Source organism: Mastigoproctus giganteus, chromosome 7 (genome assembly GCF_048544385.1).
Source record: "Mastigoproctus giganteus isolate SK-2022 chromosome 7, ASM4854438v1, whole genome shotgun sequence".
In the NCBI taxonomy this organism is placed as follows: Eukaryota; Metazoa; Arthropoda; class Arachnida; order Uropygi; family Thelyphonidae; genus Mastigoproctus; species Mastigoproctus giganteus.
Window position 1 is genome coordinate 85,609,463 of NC_143581.1, and position 23,072 is coordinate 85,632,534.

The 23,072-nt window shown below is 36.5% G+C and overlaps 1 protein-coding gene across 3 annotated transcripts in view; it reads right to left on the reverse strand.

Annotated features, from left to right (window-relative positions):
- Positions 1 to 23,072, reverse strand: part of LOC150083041 (CCR4-NOT transcription complex subunit 3-like) — a 592,625-nt gene that overhangs the window by 348,347 nt on the left and 221,206 nt on the right. The window lies entirely within an intron of this gene.

Here is a 23,072-nt window from a genome sequence, read left to right on the forward strand (position 1 = left end):
ACGGGTTGCCAGGGCAGATCATGGAGTCTTCTCAATGATAAATAGGAATTTTGGTAGCAGGGACAGGGAAGTGATTACTGCAGCACCTGGAGAGTAGGTACCTGCAAGGTGATCTGATTGAGGCATATAAGGCCTCCTTGAATGGGTTCAGCAAGCTGAATGCTGATGGGATTCTTCCTCTTGCTCAGACTAAGAACCTGAGGGGCCACAGTTGCAAACTGAGGAAAGATAGTTGTAGAACAGATGTGCAGAAATTTGCCTTTAGCCAGCGGGTTTGTTGATTGGTGGAACAGGCTTCCATATTTTGTTGTGGAAGCTAATAACCTAAATAAATTTAAGGCTGAGCTGAACAGGCGTTTAGAACAAATGGAGAGGTGAAATGGGAGATTTTTTTTTTTTTTTTGGATGATGCTGCATAAGCTTGCTTTCTTGCATCGTATGTCTCTACTAATGCTAATGTTAATTGTTCAAACTGCGACATTCCACAATCAACCAGCTGTTACACATGAGTGAAGGGGTCGAGTCAGTTCCCACTTACCATGCATGCACACCAAGGTCAATGCCCCCACTGACCCTTATGGCTGTAGCACAAACCATTTCAATAGTAGCATGTGATTCCAGGAACTTTTGAATGCATTATATATTGGCATTCAGCCAAGAGTAATCAACTATTGATATAAATTTGCACTTAATGTGATTGAGGTGAATAATTTGAACAAATTTAATTTTTGGAGCATACTTGTTCTCCTGCTCGGGTTCCCAACCCCATCAGGTATCTAGAATCACGGGATGAAGACTACTAAAGAAGAGGATGTCTCAGAGCCACCAACTACGAGCAATTCCAGACCGCCATCAGCTGGCAGTTCTACCTCTTGTGGGGGATGATAGGTTTCACCAGCCTGCTGATCCTCAAAGGCCATGGACTTGCTTATGCTCTACTCGATCTTTCTCCACGAAGACAGGATGCGGGGTCCACATTAGAAGGCTCATCAAGAAGCAAACAGGGTGACAGACACTACCAGAATCAATTCTCAATGGTCAGAGGAGGAAGTATTAATGCTGGCTCATGCTGAAGCTGACTTAAAAAGATCTACACAAGAAACATTAATCAGCATCTCCAGGCCTTGTTCCCGCATTGAACTATTGATTCCATAAAAGGTAGGAGGAAGTTGAACTCTTATTCTATTCTCTTAAATCAAATTATTACCCAAAAGTAGTCTATGGATTCAACCAATCCTTACAAAATGAGTCTACATCTAAGGGAGGGGGCCTATTAGCCCCCTGTCAGAGGTGTCTGGTTCTGCCAGGGAGGGGGGAACTGCTTCCCCTTGAGCAGCACCACCACCATCCACTGGGTCTCCTCAGAATCATTCTCAGTCTATTCCATCTTCTCAGATTTTTCCTAGGTCTACTTCATCTTCTGCTTTAGGCATTGAATTAGTATGGGAGAGTGTACCAAGAACAATTAAGAAGGAAGCACTCCATTATGCTATTTTATGATCCCTAGGTGAGATTCCAGAGGTGACTTTTAATCATCGTATCCTCGAGAGCATTTTAGCAAAAGTGATAGAAGATCAGCTAGACTTTGATGAGCTGGACAGGTACGTGAATATAGAGTACAGAGGTGATTGTGCGAAGACAGTGGCGTAGACAAAATATTGTTCAAGAAAGGACTTTAGGATGTTCCACAAATATGATACTTCAACGAAATAAAGGTTATGCTAATACACAAAGACTTTTTCCATAAGAATAGAAAGTATGAATCAGAGCTGTAATACTCAATATGTTCTAGGTTGATAATAATATTAGTAAAATAATAAGAGGAGTTTACCTCAATATAGTACGTAGAACACTTCCGTATGATACCCTCCAGAAATTAAAACGGAAAAAACGAAAAAAATCGACACCTTACCGGTACATTAGAGTAAATTATAAATAATTAAATAATCGATTTAACACAATTCAAATCAATTTAAAACAATTAAAAACCAAATTAACGCAATTAAAAGAATCTAACGAAAATATTCAAAACGATTTTCCTTCCTGAAGTTGACAATGCTTTGACCATATGTCGTGATCACAAGATTTTCCTTCCTGTGAAAATTCACAGGAAGGAAAATCGTTTTGAATATTTTCGTTAGATTCTTTTATTTTTTTTTTTTTTTTTTTTTTTTACAAATTAATCATTAATGCGTTGGACTAGGAGAGTTGGTAAAAAGAAGCCATCCTATAGCAAAAAATAAAGGTAATCCCTATTGCATCTCATAAGATAATAGAATATAGGAATAATTGGGCATTTAATAGCTCTCTATTGTCAAATATTTAAAAATATACATATTTACGGTGACCAGATAAAAGACCCCACAAAAATTCCGCACAGAAAAAAAAACCCACTGTCAGAAATGCTCAAATGAAAAATACCCTTACGGAAAATTGCTCACATGAAAAATATCCTTACGGAAAATTGCTCACACGAATAAATGCTCACATAGAAAAATGCCCAATTATTCCTATATTCTATTATCGTATGAGATGTAGATATTTTATTTCTACTTCTATACGATGTACTTTAATATAACTAAAACTTTTGAGACACCAGATTTGGAACCAACAGCTTCATGATTTCAAACATTCTATTATAAGTATCCAAGATCTTTTTCTGTAACAAAATGTAAATATATGGTGGATATGAGTTACCCACCTTGGCATACCACGTACAGTTGGTAAAACATGTTTGGAACTTTATCAAAGATGTCATCTCCATAAATTGTATCTTTATTCAACCAACCAAGAGTCCTTTATCACCTAAAACCAGAATTCTGTCTGGATCATCCACACCTGAATCACGAAGTATAAGTTGATGGTACATCTCAGAAATGTCAAAATTTATTGTTGTTGGATTAGGCAAATGACAGTCTTTTCTGTGATTGAGAAGATTTCTTGCAAGGGATGACTGTTTGGGCATATGGGCCAGTACATCGGAGTAGAACTAACTACTGTCATGTATTGCCTTTTTGCTTTTGGCAACGTTGGCTACTGCTTTTTGAGGACAGGAATCATGACAACGTTCGGTTGGTTGTTGTACTATGTTGCCATCAAATGCAGTTGCCTTCGTAACTGAATGACAATTGAGGGTGCAGCAGGTAGAGATCCCCAGTTCCAAATAAGAATATGGAACCATCATGAAGCAGCTCTTGAACGGTCGCCTAAAACTACAAACTGCTGTGAGGGATTTCACACAATGCACTTAATTCCCTATTCCACTGCAGTCATCCATCATGTGGTTTTTGTTTGATGGACTGAAGAGGGATCTGGCTTGCAACAGATTGACACTGGCTAATGCACAGGCAGGTCCGTATAGAGGTGAAAAAGGGAAGATATGGTGCACTGCATGACTTGTGTGCAGGAATATGAGCGGGTAGAAGACAAACTGAAATACTTGCAGAGATTGGCTAACTTACGGTAATGAAAATTTTATTCAAATCCTTGACAAATAAATAAATCACTAAAATATGTCTGAATCAGTTTCTTGTTGATAAAAAAACCAAAGAGTGTTGACTGTTCACTTTGTAAGACAGAGAAAAAATAATTTATTTTTATAAATAAAATAAAAGGCTTTAGTTGCAATAAAACTAGGGCATTTTATTTCCTGTAATTTCCCTTACAAAAATTTACATCCAAATATTCTATTTTATATTAAAATCAAAAGTTTTATACCAAAAGTTATATTAAAATACATTGTATAGAAGTAGAAATAAAATATATAAATTCAACATTTTGTTGTGTTTTGAAATATGAAATAATTTGTTTTCTGTAAACTAAAAATAATGTGAGCATTCTTCTGCGTGAGCATTTATCTGTGTGAGCAATTTTCCATGTGGGTATTTTTCTTGTGAGCATTTATGACAGTGGGGTTTTTTCTGTGTGGAATTTTTGTGTGGGCTTTTGTCAGGGGAATCGTATTTACATATCTAAACTATACACATATCTACATCATACACAACTCCATAAAATTTATATATGACTAAAAAGTCCATTACAAAGCATTAAAAATGCTCTATAATTCTCTAATATATCTACATACTAAATGTTAGAAATCCAGACTCTGTGCTCTACACCATATTATTCCCACTCTTTTCATAGTGACTAAGTACAGCCAGTTGTGGCAATGGACACTAACACAGAAAAAGGAAACAGAGTATCTCATCCCATCCCCTTCCACCAAAATAAATTTCTGTTCCCGTATTTCTTGCCCTCAACCTTCATATTTATGACTGGTGCAAGTCCTGAAACTTGCAAAATTGGAAGTATAAACACATGCCAAAAGGCTCCAAAGACACAAAATTACATTTGTGACTAGTACCAAGTCATGAATCTGTTTATTTACTACATCAGACCATAGCTTGCTGCAGTGTCCATTTCACTGCAGGAAAACTACCTTTTTTATCCCAAAGGGCAGCTACATTCGCTCCATTAAAGCCAGTTCCATCAAAAAAAATTTAATGACTGCTCTTAGTAATGAACATGCAAACCACCAATATCTTTAACTGAACTCCGTCAAATGCTTTGATCTCCACATTATTTAAGGGCACATATCTTCTGCTTTTTTTTTTTTTTTTTTTTTAATCTTCTGTGAGACACTTCTAGTGCAAATATTTCAGTGCAGAAAGTGTGTATGCATTTTAACCAACATTTGCTCACCAACATTCCTGGAAGTAATAAAATACATGCTGCCTCATTTGCTTAGTTCCACAGTAGCAATTGCACCTTTCTGAGATGTTAAGTTCATTCAGTTTGCCAAAAGCTGATGCCCAGTTAGCAAAAACATGCATTGGAGATTTGGTGAAAACAATCATTTCCTGATGAGATATCTCCCCCTCTAATGTTAAGGAAGAACTTCCATGTCACTAGCTCTTTCAATGATTCATCCAAACACTCTTGCCATGTCATAATTAGTTCATACCAAATTCTCTTTTTTTTTCTTTCAGCAGCAGTCACTTGGCAAATTACTTTCAATTTCTTGATATCTTTCTTTTGGTGCTGTCCTCTGGAGACAGCACCAAAAGAAAGATATCAAGTTTCTTGAAAGGGTCCAATCCAAAGATAGGTAACTCACCTGGAGAGATTGGCAAAAGGGCACCCACATGAGGAAAGACTTTGAATATGTGAGTTGCACCACTTGGAAACTGGGCTGTTTTTGCAGTTTGCAGGATAAATTACAAACAAAGGAATCAAACAATGAATCAACCTCAAATTTTTACCAAAACTAAAGAAAACACCAACTGAAAATTATGAGTCATGTCAAGTTTATGGGAAAAATACACTGGACACCTTAGAGGAGACTTGATTTAGGTATTTAAGGCTCTAAGAGGTATAAGTAAAATGAATGAGGATAAAATTTTCATGGCTATAAATAAGTCTAGAACTAGGGGCCATAAATTCAAGTTACGGGGGAGATGTTTAGACTGGATTGTAGGAAGTTTTATTTTACCCAGAGAGTTGTAAATTGCTGGAATAAGTTACCTACATGGGTAGTAGAAGATGACAGTTTGGGTAAATTCAAAGGTCAGCTGGATAGTTACCTACAAGAGGAGGGAAACATACAGGTTGTCTATTTCCTTTTATTTTATTATTTATTTTAATTAATTTTTTTATTAATATTGCTTTATTCTCTGTTTCTTTTTTTTGCTGGTGCAGCATAAGCCTTAGGCTTCCATGCACCATATGGCCATTACTAATACTAATAACTTGCAGTGCTTGGTTGAAACTGTTCAACACAACCACAGATTTTCAAAAGCATCGTGCATTGGACTGAACTCAACTTTCTAACACTGTGTTTGGAGGGTACGCTTGATACCCACACTGGGGCACCCTAGGGCACTAACAGGAGAAAGACGTAATCATATGAGTTGTGGTTATTAGATAATAAGACTGCGTGCACCACCACCACAACACACCAAGCACCACTTGAAAAACAAAAGCACAACATTCTGTGACAAGCATGTTGACCTTGAACTTTTACCCAGTAGTCTGCCAAGTCACATTCCAACACACTCAATCGCTTTGCAGTGACACAGGCTATTTTTGCCGTGTGCAGGAAAAATTACAAAGGAATCAAACAATGAATCAACTTCAAATTTTTACCAAAACTAAAAGAAAACACAAACTGAAAGTTATGAGTTATGTCAAGTTTATGGGAAAAATACTAGTTTGAATGGCATAAAAGATTTTTAGAAAGAGAGAATGTCGAAGATGAACAACCCAGCTGTCCAGTATCCACAAAAAAATCACTTGTGTACCCTATATGCAAGATGTTTTATGTGTAAACATCTTTGACAACGCCTACTAAATTTCGAACAGCTAGAACAGATATCAAGAATGATGTAATTCATGCCTGCTACTTACTCTACTGAATCAATGTTAGTGATAAACAGGATACAGTCCTCTGCTTACTCTATCGAATCAACATTTGGAAGAGGTTAGGCCAATACCTAATTATCCATTTGTTGAATAGTATGATTGAACCAATACAATAAAAGTATTTGTATTGTTCCAATCATACTATCATGCTGCATCAATTACTCTATCATGCTTTATCACAAATTACACATGTGGCACTGTGTTATTTGTCTGACGGCACCGGAGGTTCCCCCCCCCCATCTACGCATTGTATTCTTTGTAAGTGACACAGAACTCTGGGGAGACCACAGATTTAAAAAGTGTGTGGGGAGTGGTTTGTTGCATAGTGTTATGTTCTGTTGTTTCTCTGACCATTTAGCGGTTGGGCCCCTATTGGGACCCATCGTTGCCCACACTTTGCCACGAGAAGGCAGGTCAGGCACCCAGAAGATTATTTAAGTATTCTGGGAGGCCCTGCCACCTATTTTCTGAAGATTTCAGTGGCAAGACATATATATATATATATATATAAGGGGGGGGGAGGCAAACACTAGAATTTGGAAAGGCCGAAAGAGGTTTACGAGAAAGCAATTGAATTTTTAGACGTTGATTAGAATTTGGCAGCATTATTAGGAGCATACTCGGTCAGTTTAGTTAGAGTGGGGGGAAGACTGGAGACTGGTGGAAACAGATAAAAGGATAGGGACAATAGAGTAAGCATCCCCAAAGAGGTCAGTGGAGATGAGTCCACCATGCAAGATGTTGCCCCTCCCGACGTTGGTCTAGAAGTGAAGGAACTGCTCCATTCAACATTTGGAAATGATTGCATCATTTCTAGAGACTTTCTGCAGTTCTGGCCAGGCCGATCATCAGATCTCGATCCCTGTGATTTTTGGCTATGGGGATACAGCAGACGCTCTCTCGATTTACCGAGTTCGATTAACCAGGACACTTCAAGACTCCAAATAAATATAAAAAATAAATAAAATAAAAAAAATCAACCAGAAATCATAAAATTCAAGTAATAACTAGAATAGGTATACACAGATGTTTTGCAAGGCTTAAATATTTGTTGTTATTTGGTTTTTTTTTTTTTTTTAGGAGCATTAGCAACTAAGGCCATGTTACTCCGGGAATATGCAGTGGTCATTCCCTGACCTTTCCACATCCTCCGTAATTGGTGGTGACAGGCTCGAACCCTGGTCTAATCAAGAAGCGTGTGCTAACACTGCTGCTCCTTCCCACCTGGCTATGGAGGTGCTGCAAGGCTTAAATAAGCAATGTTATAAGTCGTCATTGGGAAATTAGTGTACCTATTATCTTGTAACCCCCGCTCAACACACAAAAAAAAAAAAAAAAAGAGAGACCAGATGTTTAGTTTGTTTTAGTGTGTCATGTAGATTTTTTTTTTTTTTTTGTTCATAAATCTTGAAAATGATGAGCAAACGCAAGAGTTTTTCAATTAAATCTCTAATGAACCATTATAATGTTGGTGACTAAACCATATGCAACACTAAAAAATAAAGGGAAGCTATTAGATTTAAAATCAACATCGTAAAAAATAAAGGGAACCATTGTATTGGACATGAGTAGTACGTGGTAAGTTTTTTCATCTATCACCATACTTTTTACATAGGTTGCTGAACATTTTTTGATACAGTAAGTCCCAGACTTATGTTACGATTTTTTATATGACTGAAGATTTCAGTGAAGGGGACACACATTTCACTATAATACTGTAACTTCAAAACCCACAGAATTCCAGCTATCGGAATTATCGCAAATGCAATAAGATCGAGTTTACTACCCGTTTATAATGAATTGCAGTAACAGAAAAGCCCGGTAACCCTGAAGTGCAAATTGTTTTTATTATTTTATGGTAGTGACCTCCAGAAATGTGCTTTAGTAAAACGTGAGCTCGCATGGGGTGATAATAGTAAGTTTTCGCGTTAACCCCATGAAGTTCTTTTCAGAAAATTTTATTTTGACGTTATCATGGTGCCGACTAAGAGAATAAGTGACATCGGTACTAGTAAATCTATCAAGAAAAGGAAAGCAATTGAATTGGATCAGAAAATTTAAATAATAAGGATGTATGAAAATGGCCAAACATTAACAAGTACCGCTGGGAATTCAGATTTGTCAGTTACAACGGTGAACACAATAAAAAAGGAGAAAGACAGAATACGAGAAGCAGTGAAGGGATCAGTACCAATGAAGTCAACTATAAAAACCAAAGCTACAAAACACATCAGTTTTTACAGTACTAACATGTGTTTTTCCTTCCTTTTATGTTTTATTTTCTTATGTGCCACTCTGCATACTTCACTGCTGTCCCCAAATAGTTTTTAATTGAACTAATTAAAAATATATAACTATTTTTCTTCATTCTTCTGAGGATATTATGTGGTTTTTGTAATTTTGGCATATCAGGGATATAGTAGCGATATTTTATTAGTCATTTCCGAGTTACGTAAGAAATCCTGGAAAGTATCTCTTAAGTATGTCGGGGTCTTGCTATATTTTTGGATTAACCGGGAAATTGATTATCCGGGAATTTTTTTCTACCATCTATCCTGGAAAATCGAGTCTACTGTGCCTTAAAGACAGACGCTTGTCGATTTGAAAGCAAGCATTAATCAGCATGTAGCCAACATTCCCAATGAGATGCTACGTGAAACTGTGTCGCACGCAGTTCTCCGTTTTCAGAATGTCATCTCAAGTAAAGGAAAACACATAGAACAATATCTATAAATTTCTAAGTTCTGACTTTAAAATCTAATCCTCAGTCAAGTATTCCATCTCGTGTTTACAGTGTCAATTTCTCCCCTTGTGGTAGAAATTTGAACTATTTTTTTTCTTCTACAAATTGCTTCCCCATACCCTAAATGACATACCCACCGATTTTCACAGCACTATCTCTAACCTTTTTGACACAACAGAAACTTATTTTATAACCATTTGATATATCAAAAACAATGCTATTTCACCCACTTCAGTGGTTAACTACGAACTAAAATGATGCTTGGCACTAACTTGTTCGATTACCAAATGTTTATATTGTTTAATATTAAAAATAAATAATTTTTATATTTAAAAAATGTATTAAGTGGGAAAACGTCATTATAATAATACACTGTGTATTCTTTATCATGAACTTTTTATATGGAAAAACGTTTTACCCGGGAAACTTATGTGGGAAAATAATACATTACAACATACAGAATTGAAATTGGGACTTAAGAAACCAAACCTAGTACAGGGAAAAACTTCTTATGCAGGAATTTCTTATTCGGGTTCTACTCTGTATATACGGTGAAACTTCTCCTAACGGACACCTCTCTTTAAAGGACATCTCTCTACAACGGACATTTTCAAATTCTCCAACTCTCCTCTATTGGTTTTAACATGTTTCTCTGTAACGGACGTGGACAGGCAATCTGCACTATTTCGTTTAGATTAGCACTTAATTTGATCTCCCCATAATGGACAGCGGGCGAGCTCACGGCCCTTTTTCTAAGAAGGTTTTTTCATGTATTGCCTCAATCGTGTGTTTATTTTCTATTTCCGATTCTCTGAATTTTATCAAGGTTTACGCCGCGGTTCTAAACTTTTTCAAGAATTTTAAGGCACGTGTAAAACTTCTGATGAATTTGGTGTGTGCGGGGGGGGGGGGGGGTTTGGTTGGCCTTTCATCTTTTGAGTTTCAGTTTTGTTCAGTGTCATATGAAGTGCACAATGTCTTCTCGTAAACATTTAACTTTAAAAGATAAAGTCGAACTCATTAATGCGTATGATCGGCAAAAAAATAGTGTTCGCAATCTCGCTGCAAAATTCAAAATCAAGAAGACGCAGGTAAGCGACATCCTAAAGAAAAAAATGAACTGCTCAAACAATTTTTGCAACACGGAAGTGATCAGGTTCAAAAATCATTCCCGAAAACTGTTGGACTTCAAATTGACAATGTTACGTATGAGTGGTTTTGTCGCGCACGTGCTAAAAAAATTCCCATTAATGGGCCTATTATTAGGGAAAAGGCTTTGGAGGTTGCAAAATCTATGTGAGTAAATGAGTTCAAGCTTCTGTGGGATGGGCTAGACAAGTTCAAAACTCGGCATAAAATTTCTTGGAAAACCATAAGTGGTGAAGGTGGATCTGCTGATACTGGGGTTGTAACAGAGTGGACCGTCAAATTGGAAGATTTATGTCGTGATTTTGAAGCTAAGGATATTTACAACTGCCTAACATGGATATATATATATATATATATATATATATATAATAAAAATAATAAAATTTTTAAAAAAATTGTGCAAATATATTACAAAATAATAAAAACTATGAACTCTGAATATCACGAATTCAAAAAGCTCCAGTTAAATTACAAATAATTAGAACCAACACTGTGTTGACAAAATGTTTGCCAAAACTAAACAATTTTTAACAATTTAGAGTGATATCTAAATTTGATTAGCCATTTACAGTCAAGATTGTAGAGTCCTGACCTAATTTATTATAAATTACTGAGTTATAAGCAGCCACCAATTCATCCAGTTTTCACCCTCTACGATCAGTGATCCAACTGTACCATGATCCACTTTTTTGTGTTGGCTAGAATCACTTAACATATTAAACAATCCAAAGGCATACATCTACACCCCAGAGGTGTGACAGGGGTCTTCACACTGGAGACAGGTGAACGTCCGTGCAACAACAACAGAAAATGAATAATGTGCCTCACTCTCAGCTCATTGCACTTATCCGTTGAATTTAAATCAGTTGAAAAAGAGACTCGTTAGTCTCGAAAGCTACTCTAAGAAAGCTACTGCTACTTATTATATATTTTATTATATTATATTAAACCAGGTTATCATTGTATGTATATATTTTTCTTAACCATGGACTCCCAGTACACCAGGCCCATTCGTTACAATTCGTTCCCTTTACGGCCATAATGTTTATAATGATTGTGTGCAGTTACAAAAGTCCTTCTTTTCAATAGCCTGCAACAGACAACATCTACACTTTGCACATAGATGCAAAAGCAATCGAATTATACCTAAAGGTTTCCGCTACAAAGCCCCGTTCCACAACTCTCGCATGGATCATGCCTGTTTTAACTTCAGTCTACGCACATTAAAATTGTGGATAACCCATCTCCACCGTGAAATCAAGAGCGCTTACTACAACAAATCCAGACTGTTACAACACCTGAAAGGTAAGGTCTCGCCTATCATATTTACGAACCTTATACATACCATCTGTCATCGGGCTAATCATATCTCTGATACCTACCGTTTATGCCAACAGCACAAATTCATAAACTTAATGAATAAACTTAGAAACTAACTCCTTAAAGGCGAGCACACGTTTGAACGTGTGCTCCTTATGTCGTGTCTTATCCTCCTCGTGTCTTATCCATCGCATGAAGTTCGCCGTCATAACATCTAAACCTCCAGTCACAGAGCTCGCTATGGGTATAAAAGCCAGTATTACCAACCTTCCCAAAGAAACTGCCAACGAGATCCGTTTCAGGACTGCCGCAATCCTCCACAGCACTCGGCAAACTTATTCAAACCTTAACCATTGTCAACATCCCGCCCTATCATCTATAAGAAAAGACAACTCCATCGTATAAAGGGCACCGGACCGTTGTATTAGACCGATCAGCCTACCGAGAGAAAGCCCTGGTCCTACTACTAGACCCAAACGCATATTAACCTCTGTCTGGTCCACCCATTAAGGTCTTGAAACGTCTAGAGACACATGTCAATAAACTCGTCCACACATGGTTTAAAGATAAGATAATCTCGACTACAACTCCGTCTTCTACATGCTACTGGCTGCCAACTACCGCAATTCTATGGATTGCCAAAGATCCACAAACCGGGTATTCCCTCAGACCAATAGTGTCACGCTGCAGTGCCCCAACGTATGAACTATCCAAGCATATCGTGCACCTCCTTTCACCTCTTGTAGGAAATACCACACACACCGTCAAAAATAGCAGCGAATTCATCCAGCTCATTAAGGACTTTTCAATCCCTGACAGCACCGTCATGGCATCATTTGATGTGGTTTCTTTATTCACTTCAATTCCCATCCAACAGGCCGTGCACTGTGCCAGAAGGCTCCTCGAGAACGACTTATGCCTCCAATCCAGAACATCACTATCCACTGATGACATCTGCACCACCCTCAACCTATGCTTATCAAGCAGCATCTTCACCTTTGAGGATTCAGTCTACCAGCAGGTACATGGCACTGCTATGGGTGCCCCTGTTAGTTCCGTAGTAGTCGACATCGCCATGGAAGATCTGGAGGAGCAGATACACCTGAACCCACCTGTACCTATTACCACATGATGCAGATATGTTGACGATATTTTTACTGTAATACCACGTGGCTCTGAAACAGCACTACTGGAATACCTCAACTCCGTCTAATTTCATCCAGTTTACTATAGAATTAAGAGGTCAACGAGGCGCTCCTGTTCGTGGATGTCTTAGTGCATCGCGTAGGCCTACGTCTAGAGACTTTGGTATACTGCAAACCGATGTTGTGTGGACAATTTACTAACTAAAAATCTGGCCACGCACTCAGTCATCTCAACAGCACTGCCAGCACCCTATTCTCCAGGGCTTGGAGCCATTCCAGCACTGATGCAATTAGGTGTAATGAGATTTCCCGTGTGAAGGGCGGACCTAAACAAATGTGGTTATCCATCCTATGTGCTAAACAGGTGCCTATTACAGACACAAGAACTCACATCCCACCCAAGACCACCAAACCAAGACAGTATACCGTCCGCCTACATTGCCTATTATCCAGGCATGACAGGACGGATCTCAAAAATACTCAGAAATTACATCAAATGCATGCAGTTACACTGCAGAAACCTACGTTCACTTGTCTCCAGTGTGAAGACCCGTCACACCTCTCTTATGCAGCAATGTAGTATATCGCATCGCTTTTAGAGACTGTAACAGCTGCTACATAGGAGAAACATCAAGATGTCTCCAAGATCTCCAAGGAACATGACAGATCAATCCGGCTTGCCGGAACTGACCAGTCTGCAGTTGGGAACATTTTTGGGCCACCAACCACGATCTCGATCCCAAACGTGACTTTGAAATAGTAGCCCACTCACGACACTTTCACCACCGCCTATGGCTAGAATCACTTAACATATTAAACAATCCAAAGGCATACATCTACACCCCAGAGGTGTGACAGGGGTCTTCACACTGGAGACAAGTGAATGTCCGTGCAACAACAATAGAAAATGAATAATGTGCCTCACTCTCAGCTCATTGCACTTATCCGTTGAATTTAAATCAGTTGAAAAAGAGACTCGTTAGTCTCGAAAACTACTACTACTTATTATATATTTTATTATATTATATTAAACTGGGTTATCATTGTATGTGTATATATTTTTCTTAATAGAGTTTGTATTAACAATATTTTACTGTGTTTTCATTTATTGATTAATTTAGTAAGTAAAACAGCTATGCAACATGTAATGAAAAAGTCAGAGTAAACATAGCCATAATAAATACTGACAACAACCTAAGCCATCAAGCAAAATTATTTTCAGTGAAAACTATATTGCCCAACGAGGATACATTCCCCATTTTAGAGAACTATAAAGATTAACACCAATGAAGGTTTATTTTCAAAAAGAAATAAATATATGGAATACCAACTCTTTATTGCTGCAGTTTAAATGAAGAAGAGGTCCTCCCTCTACACAGACATACATCATAAATGCTACAAAGGTTTAAAAATGAAGGAACTGTCCTTAATAACACAACACTTACAGGAAACCCACTACATAACTGTTTATAAACACTATTACAGCAGTTTTCATATATTTAAACAAAATAAAAAAAAAAAGCAAAATTGAAGTTGATCTACAAAACAACAATAAAGTTGGACATTAGCAGAGAAATTGCCATCTGATCAGACAAATAAAAAAATTAAAAAAAAACATTCCTTCTTTGGGATCTTGCAAAAGTCAACAACTGGCATCTTAATAGATTTCATAATTTTTTAATAAATAAATTTATATTTACACTTTGGATAGCCAAGGCCAGATGATTTTACAATATTTGAATTGTATTACTGCATATTTTTGAGGCATCATATGGCTCAATTATGCAATTTGCATCTGAATATTGTTACCCAAGACTGCAGCCAGCCCAGGCAGTAGCCTTAATGTTGTGTCATCACGGTGACTGTATGGTGATTTAGTCCAAATAAGAGTGTAAAAACTTATAAAGTGTTTAACATACCCATAGCACAAAATGTATGGTTTTAGAAATAAATTTGGTAAACTATGGTCTTGATGGCCAGCATTTTTGATCAAGAGTTGGTAAAGCTGTAACGTTTTTAGTTCTGCTGACTGCAGACTTTTGATGGCTGGACACACAGAAGGCATACATAAAAGCTATGAAAAAGAGTTTTCAGCATAGAAGTTGAGTCATATTTAAAAATTTCTCATTAACTGAATCACTTCACCGGATTTTCTTACCTTAAAGACTGGAAAAAAAAAAAACCCCTGTTCTATTTGTTCAATTCAACTATCATTTATGCACTATTGTATATACAGTAGAGTGTAAATAATCTGCACTAATTGGGACTGAGTTGTTCGTACTTCTGATTTGTTCGGATTTTTGAACTGGCTTTAAAATCTGAGGGACTGCCTAATTTTTTGTTGAAAACCAGTGCCTTTTCACACAACAAAGATCCAGATATGGGTTCTCCTAAACTTCATCTCTGTGTGAACCATAAATAAACAGCATCTTTCAGGGATGGGTCATCAGCTGTTCTTATAGTTTTATTTCTTTTTTTTTTTTTTTTTTTTTTTTTACACCATCTGAACCAAGTTTCGATGCAAACTTATGGTTGACTTTCCAACCTCGTAAAATTTTGCTAACGAAGACCCACTTTCTCCCTTTGAAAGTCTGTTTAAAATCGCATTCTCAGATTCAATTGTTTAAAATTTCTGCATCCTTTTAAAAGACGAAGAAAACTACAGTATGGTAAATAAAACTAAAAACTCTGTTCAGAATCCTTTTACTCTGTATCTCACTTGCGCATATTATGCTAGTTGCAATTTCTGCATGAAATGTTCTTTGCTATTGATCAATGCTTATCAATTTTTACTGTTAACTTTTACAACCATAAAAAAAAAGTCAGTGAACAGAAATATCAGATTACAAAGTTGCTGAATAACAGATTATGCTATTTAGTATTATGTTATTTAGTAAGTGTTATGTTATTTAGTACTTAAAAAGATAAAGAAATACTCACATCAATTTATTGATCTGAGTAGGTGCAGTTTACAGATTACCTTGAGTGAATGTTTATCTTATTAAACTGTTCTTTCTGATAGACTGCAAATCCTCTGATTACTGAACTGAATTTTTATATATTTAATGAAGTATTTGTATCAGTATATTGAGAATACCTCACTGCAGTGATTATCAAATGCACCTGCCAAACAATTCAAGGTAATTTAGAATTGATGATCACAAAGCAGTTTGGCATTGGAAGCTGTAAATGTTTCACTCTAACTTTAAATTTAACTTTAATATAATCAAATTTGCTAATTCATCATCTTGCTAATTCAGTATTAAAAATAACCGCATTTTGGACAGCCAGATTTCGGACATTCTATCTCTATTTCTGCTCATTTTTTCTCATTGTACACAGCATTTGATAAACATCCAAGTCAGTCAACATATCTGGATCACACTTTGTGGTATTACTTTTCCAAATCACATATCTTTTAATAGAATTGTTCACTTGCTCATCACTGTCAGCAACCAGATCTTAGAGAGAGAAAAAAAATGCAAATGAGGATGCAGTCCATTTTTTTAAAGATGTTCAAGCATTTCTCTAAGAATATTATCATAATGTTCACCTCTAATGTTGCCTACGATATTGGATGGGATCATTTTAATAATAGTTCCATATTGCTTTACTAATTGGGTTCAACGTGCCAACTGCGCTTTACTAATTGGGTTTAATGTGCCAACTGTGCTTTACTAATTGGGTTTAACGTGCCAACTGTGCTTTACTAATTGGGTTTAATGTGCTGTCCTGTGCATCTCCAACTTATGAGCATATGAAAATACTCTGATTTTCACCGATAATTTGCATAACAGTTTATGCATTTTATATTTGACTTTTGACTGGAGAATATCCTTTCACTAAATGTAAAAATCCAGGACCATCCTTACAGCATTTACATAGCTTTTCATCAAAACCAATTTAATATAGAGGGAAGGCGAGGTGGAAAAAATTCTCTCCCTTTAACAAAAAGGCTGATGCAAGATATTTTTCTGCTCTGGAAAGTAGATGCTCTAACAGGCAGTACTTGAACTACTGAATATCGATCTTTTACTCAGCATCCTATGCACACAAAAATCAGCATTTCAAGAATAAATTATATCACTTTCAGGTCACCACAAATATTCCACAAGTATTCATCGCAATCAATTTTTTTTTTTTTTTTAAAGTACCTGCATATTTTCATAGCATTCTTTTAGATGAATGGCGTCGGAAATATAAATACTTCCATTATATACAAGTGCTACCTTCAAACTTAGCTATGATGAACCTATAAATATATTAAAAGAGTTGGTTTATGCATGGATACTGCACTTGCACCATTTCTACTACCCAGGTAGTATGGATGCACCATTTAATTACATCTCATATTGTGAATGCCTTCACAACAAGTTGGCAAGGTATTGCACTGCTTTGAATAAGTAACGCTTCACCAGTGGAGAAGACTAATGTTACTTATTTATTACCAGTATCTCGGCGGATACCACTAACACCCATACAACACCGTTTCGAAGCTTGTTGGCTTACCCATCGGTGTGTGGGGCAGGTACCCTGTTGTTGCAATAGTGACAACCAAGTTATGGGGTGTCACTAGGGCTCAAAATACCAGTCAAAATCTTAACACCGGTATTTCGGTATTTTTAATTTATGAAACCGTGATACCAGTATTCCAAAAAATATATATTTCCGCAATAAATTTTGATGATAATTAGGTGCAATAAAGTAAGGGAAAAAAACAAATAATTACTTGAATTCATGTTTGATTAAAGAGACCTGTGTGCTCTGGATTCATTATTAATATCAAATTACTGTTGCTCAGAGCGAAACAGATACAAAAATAGATTACAAAAAAATATTACAAATTATTGTGACAAGTTTTAATAAAACTTGTCACAATAATTTGTAATTTGATATTAATAATGAATTCATGTTTTAAATCAAACTTTATTACAACAATAAATATTCTAGCAAAAATTATTAAACATACAGTTATTCTAAAAACAAAAAAATAAGCATCCACACTAACTGTCCAAATAAAGTGAGCTCTTAAGAAACTCAACAGTGTTATTGTTTAAACTGGATCTAATTTTGGTTCATATTTAATTAGCAGCAGAAAATGCCTTTTGGATTCTGTGCTGGTTGGTGATTTGTACTGAGACGATCGTAGACGAGTTGTAGTTTAACCCCCCCCTTATTTCCTGATCTTCAAAAAAATCTTATTTCCTTTTTATCAAAAATAAAAAATATTTCCTTTTTGACTTTTTATGGCACTGCATCCGTATTAACGAAAGAAAGGGACTGACGGTTAAGCTTGGTGAGGAAATCAAATCTAAGTTGTGGGGGGGGGGTTATTTATTTATTAATTTTTATTTCCCTGTACCTTATTATTGCTGTCAGTGGCCATTGTTATGATTTTCGTACGGCAGCTCCCCTCAAGCACTAAGCCACACAAGCTACTTGACTGCGTGAAAAAATGAGAATTTCCAGGAGCTGAAGGATATTCCCCCACCACACTAGTATATATATATTATATGTGAGCTGTCAGTTTCTCAAGAGCATCGACACAAAAACAAAAGTCATTTATCATACAAATCTACTTACAATACATAACTTCATTTACATCTAATCTATTCATTTTTCTCATTTAATCTGTTAATACATGCTATCATTTCCATAAAATTTCTCTCAATTAACAACTCAACTCTCTCTACAGCTTCAAACATTAAACTAATTCAATCTTAATCACTTCCTCATATTTCTCTTAATCACCAATATCAATGCTAACAATTCTGTGTAATCTCTCTTAATTTAGCAATATCAATTTTCTTTATAACTTCAACCAACTCAATAAGAAACATTTCCTTATTTCTCTTGTTTCTTCAACTTCGACCTTGCTCTAAAATAAGCTCCCACTTAATCTAAGTACCATTTCCAAAACAACACAGTTCAGAGGACTTACCTTCCTTCTCTTTCACAGTAGGATTCCTTTGTGCGGGTTCCTTTTCCACAGAGTGCAGTGATGTTCTCTCTCTCTCTCTCTCTCTCTCTCTCTCTCTCTCTCTCTCTCTCTCTCTCTCTCTCTCTCTCCGTTGAACTCTGCATCTCTGCTGTATAGCTATTCTAAGTACTGTTTTATTTCAGGATTTCGAGAACGGTTCTCTGTTAATACTGAAGGAAATTACCACAGCAGTAGTAGAAGCCAGGGCACTATCTGACTGGCTTGTTACTCGGCTTCCGGATTAGTTTCTAGCACAGGAACATGCCCGGCAGAACCCTTCACTATATAGCTGGACACTCCCAGAACTGGACCCGAACTGAACCCAAAGTTCTACCACTGGAAGTCTGCAACCCTCCAAACAACAACCACAAACACCTCTTTTGGTGCGAGCACCTTATTTATTTCCTTCTCATATTTATTGCAAGTTACAATCGCACCTTGTACTACTTTTTTAAAAGCAAGCTTATGTGCAAAGCCCAGAGGGGTTTGCACACGTTTACTATCTCCCCTATCTAATTTAAACCTGACCAAATCACAGTGTTATTCTTTAAACTCACTCTTCTTCCTTTGGTGGGAAAAACTGAATATTTTTCCCACACAATGAAACAATTTCATCTTTTACCTCAAGATCACCTGTTCACAATACCTTTGAACTGCTCCATACCGACACCCTTTCCCAAAATGCACTAAGCATCCCATCATCAAGTAGAGGTGTAATAGAGGGATTAAACTATTGTTCAGAAGCTTTTAATTTTAACCATTTCGCACCTGCCATACCATTGTTCACCATACAGTCAGTCCTCGTATAGCACGATAGTTGTGTTCCTAGAAACTCTCGTGCAATGCAAAATCGTGCAATATAAACAACAGGCCCTATGGGAAAAATTGGGTTAGGTGCGGACCATCCAAGATTGAACACACACATTTGTTACCAAAACATTACCAAACACAATAAATAATCGTAATAAAATACATTAGTATTTTATTACGACTATTACGTAATAAAATATTGCTAATGCTTTTGATTTTATTGTAAGCAAACTTGTTTTTTGTTTGATATTCTATCGAAACAGATGACAGCCGTTCCATCTCTTCCAATTCTTTGTGTCTTGATCTAATGAATTTTAATTACACTTTGAGTTGTTCCTGCTATGAAAGTTGTTTTTATGCATCTTTCTAATTCTCGGCATTGCTTCATTTAGACCTGTATCACATGCAATATCATATGGTCTTTCATTTCGCTCAAAGCGTTTCACAATTTCATATTTTTTCTCTATCGACAGAGGCAGACTGGCCATAAACTTTACTGGGGAAACTCCGGTGGGCCGGAGGACGGTGTGATTTTGGCCATAAACACTAGTACGAGGCCACTACAAATTTTCCCGGGTAAGAATTTTTGACCCAGTCCGCTTCTGTTTATCGATATTGCTTTTCTTTTTCTCTCTGAATCTGCAGTGTCTTCACTAGGACCCTCCTTTTCACACCTTTTAAGTATTTTACTAATTTTTAGGGAATAAAGCAGAATTACAAAGTGAGGAGGCACACTTGATACACGTAAACAAAGCAACTGAATAAACAACGCCGTAAAGGCAGAGATACACTATTAACACCTCACATTTTACTAAAGAACATTTCTGGGGGTTACTACCATAAAACAATTGCCAGTTGCGTTTCTGCTAGTGGAATCTGCTATAAACGGGTAGTAAACTCAATCTAATTGCATTTGCGATAATATCGATAGATGGGTTTTACCTTATTATGGTGAAACGTGTTTCCCCTTCACTGATATAAAAAAAAAAAAAAAAAAAAATACATTTTCAGAATCTTCTCTTCATTTCCATCGTGTTGCGTTCAGTTGGGGTGATTCCGTGTTCGACTGCCATTTCTTGTAAACACAAAGGCGAATCGTGCATAAGCGAATTCGGTTCGTGTTATATAAGATATCGTTCCCCTATTTATAAATCGTGTATGATCGAATTTGTGTAGTGTAAACACGTGTTATACGAGGACTGACTGTATTCCTTAACTGCACTACCAGGCCTACTGCCACTAATGGAATTATTTCCGTAATGATGTTTTCATTATTCTTTAAGTGCTTTACTTCCACATGCACTATATTTACTAACAGAAATATATTTGTAAGATTTTATGTCTTACAGTTTCATGACGTTTTCAGGTTTCTGTTGCATTTGTATGGTGTATAACAATACCTCATTTGAAATTCAGCAGTATTAATGATTTATTGTTGTCGATATTATAAATCATGGATAATTATTTTTTAAATTAGTACCGAAAAAAAAATGACCAGGATCCTGGAATCTCGGTATTGTAAACCCTAGTTGTCACTATTGCAACAATTATATTAAACGATGCATTTATACTAACCAAGTAGTAGAAATGATGAAGTGCAGTACCCATGCATAACCAACTCTTTCATACTCTTAGACATTTAGTCAATAAACATTTTTAGATTATACTATAAATATATTATATCTCTGCCTTCCTAATGCCCTCAAAAGGTCATCAGCATTACTGCTCACGGAGAAAAATGAAACGAAACTTTTCTGACACTTAGAAACATTAACTTAGTACCCTTTTCCAAACGATTCTAACCTTGTATTCTGGAACCTAAGAACTTCCCTGAATTTATCAAAACTCAAACATGTCTATAGGTCTCTAACAAGGTTGTTAAGATTGTGAAATCAAGCAAGGCATGGCTGTGTGAATAACTTTAAAATCTTCATCTATAAATTGCAATACTGCAATCTCAGTGATTACTTGATTCACTCTTTTAAAGTCCCTCCTTCAGGTGGCTTCTTTTTTTTTTTTTTTTTTTTTTTTGGTAGTTGTTGGCGCATTGGCTTCTGTGGCCATAATGCACCTCCCAAGGTTTTTGCAGTACTTTGATCCAAGCCCGAGGCGGGATTCGAACCCGCGACCTTTGGGTTGCCAGGCAGGTGCTTTACCCACCTGGCTAGCCGGGTCGGCCCTTCAGGTGGCTGAGGTATTAACAGGTTCTCATCATTCCTAGTATTGACTCAATATGTTTGAATATTAGTTGAACTGTTTGGTAATTATATGAAATGTTTCAACTGCAAAGAGAATCCAGATATAAAAGTCAAACAGAAATAGCAAGTCATTTAGATGGTTCTTTGGATATCTCTATACCAGCAGTTCTCAAACTCTCTGAGCCCACGCCTCCCTTGACCTGTAAAATTTTCCCAGTGCCTCCCTTGAAGTAAAGCATCTATAATTGTGCAATTTCTTATTTTTAATATGTTAATACAATAATTATCAATACTACAGATGCTAAATTACGTTAGTAATTTAGAACTATAACTTCTAAATTACTAACGATTATTATTGTTAAGTAATCACGCCAAAAACAATAAAAAACACAATCGCACACTGCTGAAACCAATTTTCAACCATGCAGCTAATGCTATACTATGCAATCTACCTATATATGCCATACATAGTACGCACTAAATTATATATATTACATTACATCATATCAATCATAATTCATCAATCCATTTCAGCAAAATATAATATTTTTTTCCCAAATGTTTATCTCATATTTATATTGAAGTTAGAGTGAGATAGGTGGCGGTAAATGCTTTAAAAAATAGGTTATAAAATTTAATGTTATGTTATGAAAGTTTATTTATATGTATATATTTTTTTATTTGTATGTTATGATGTTGTTGTTGTTTTTGGTTTTTAGGAGCATTAGCAACTAAGGCCATATTGCTCTGGGATATGTAGTGGTCATTCCCTGACCTTCCCGCATCGTCCGTATTTGGTGGTGACGGGCCCGAACCCTGGTCTAATCAAGAAGCGTGTGCTACGCACTGCTGCTTCCCACCTGGCTATGGAGGTGCCTTATGTTATGAAAATTACATTTCTGTTAAACTTTTCGTGCCTCCTTTTGCACTAATCCGCACCTCCCCAGGGAGGCACGCCTCCCAGTTTGGAAATCGCTGCTCTATACAATCAAAATGCAACTAGCATTGCTAAACTGTGAATCCTGAGACCATCCTCCCTACTGTATAACATGTGCAGGGATCCTGGTTTTATCTTTCTCTTCTCCCCTGAATCTGAAGGATAATGAATACATCCTTTCTTAATCAACAGAAGACACACTTGTTTGAGAATTTCATAAATTCCTCACAAACAAATAACAAAATGAATCAAAATTATTGTGAGAAATTATAGGGGGGGGGGATAGGAAATCTTATGCAAAAGCACATCATAACTTGTCAGTGATGTTAGCATGAAACTGTTTCCCATTTCTTACAGTTCATAAAGGGAA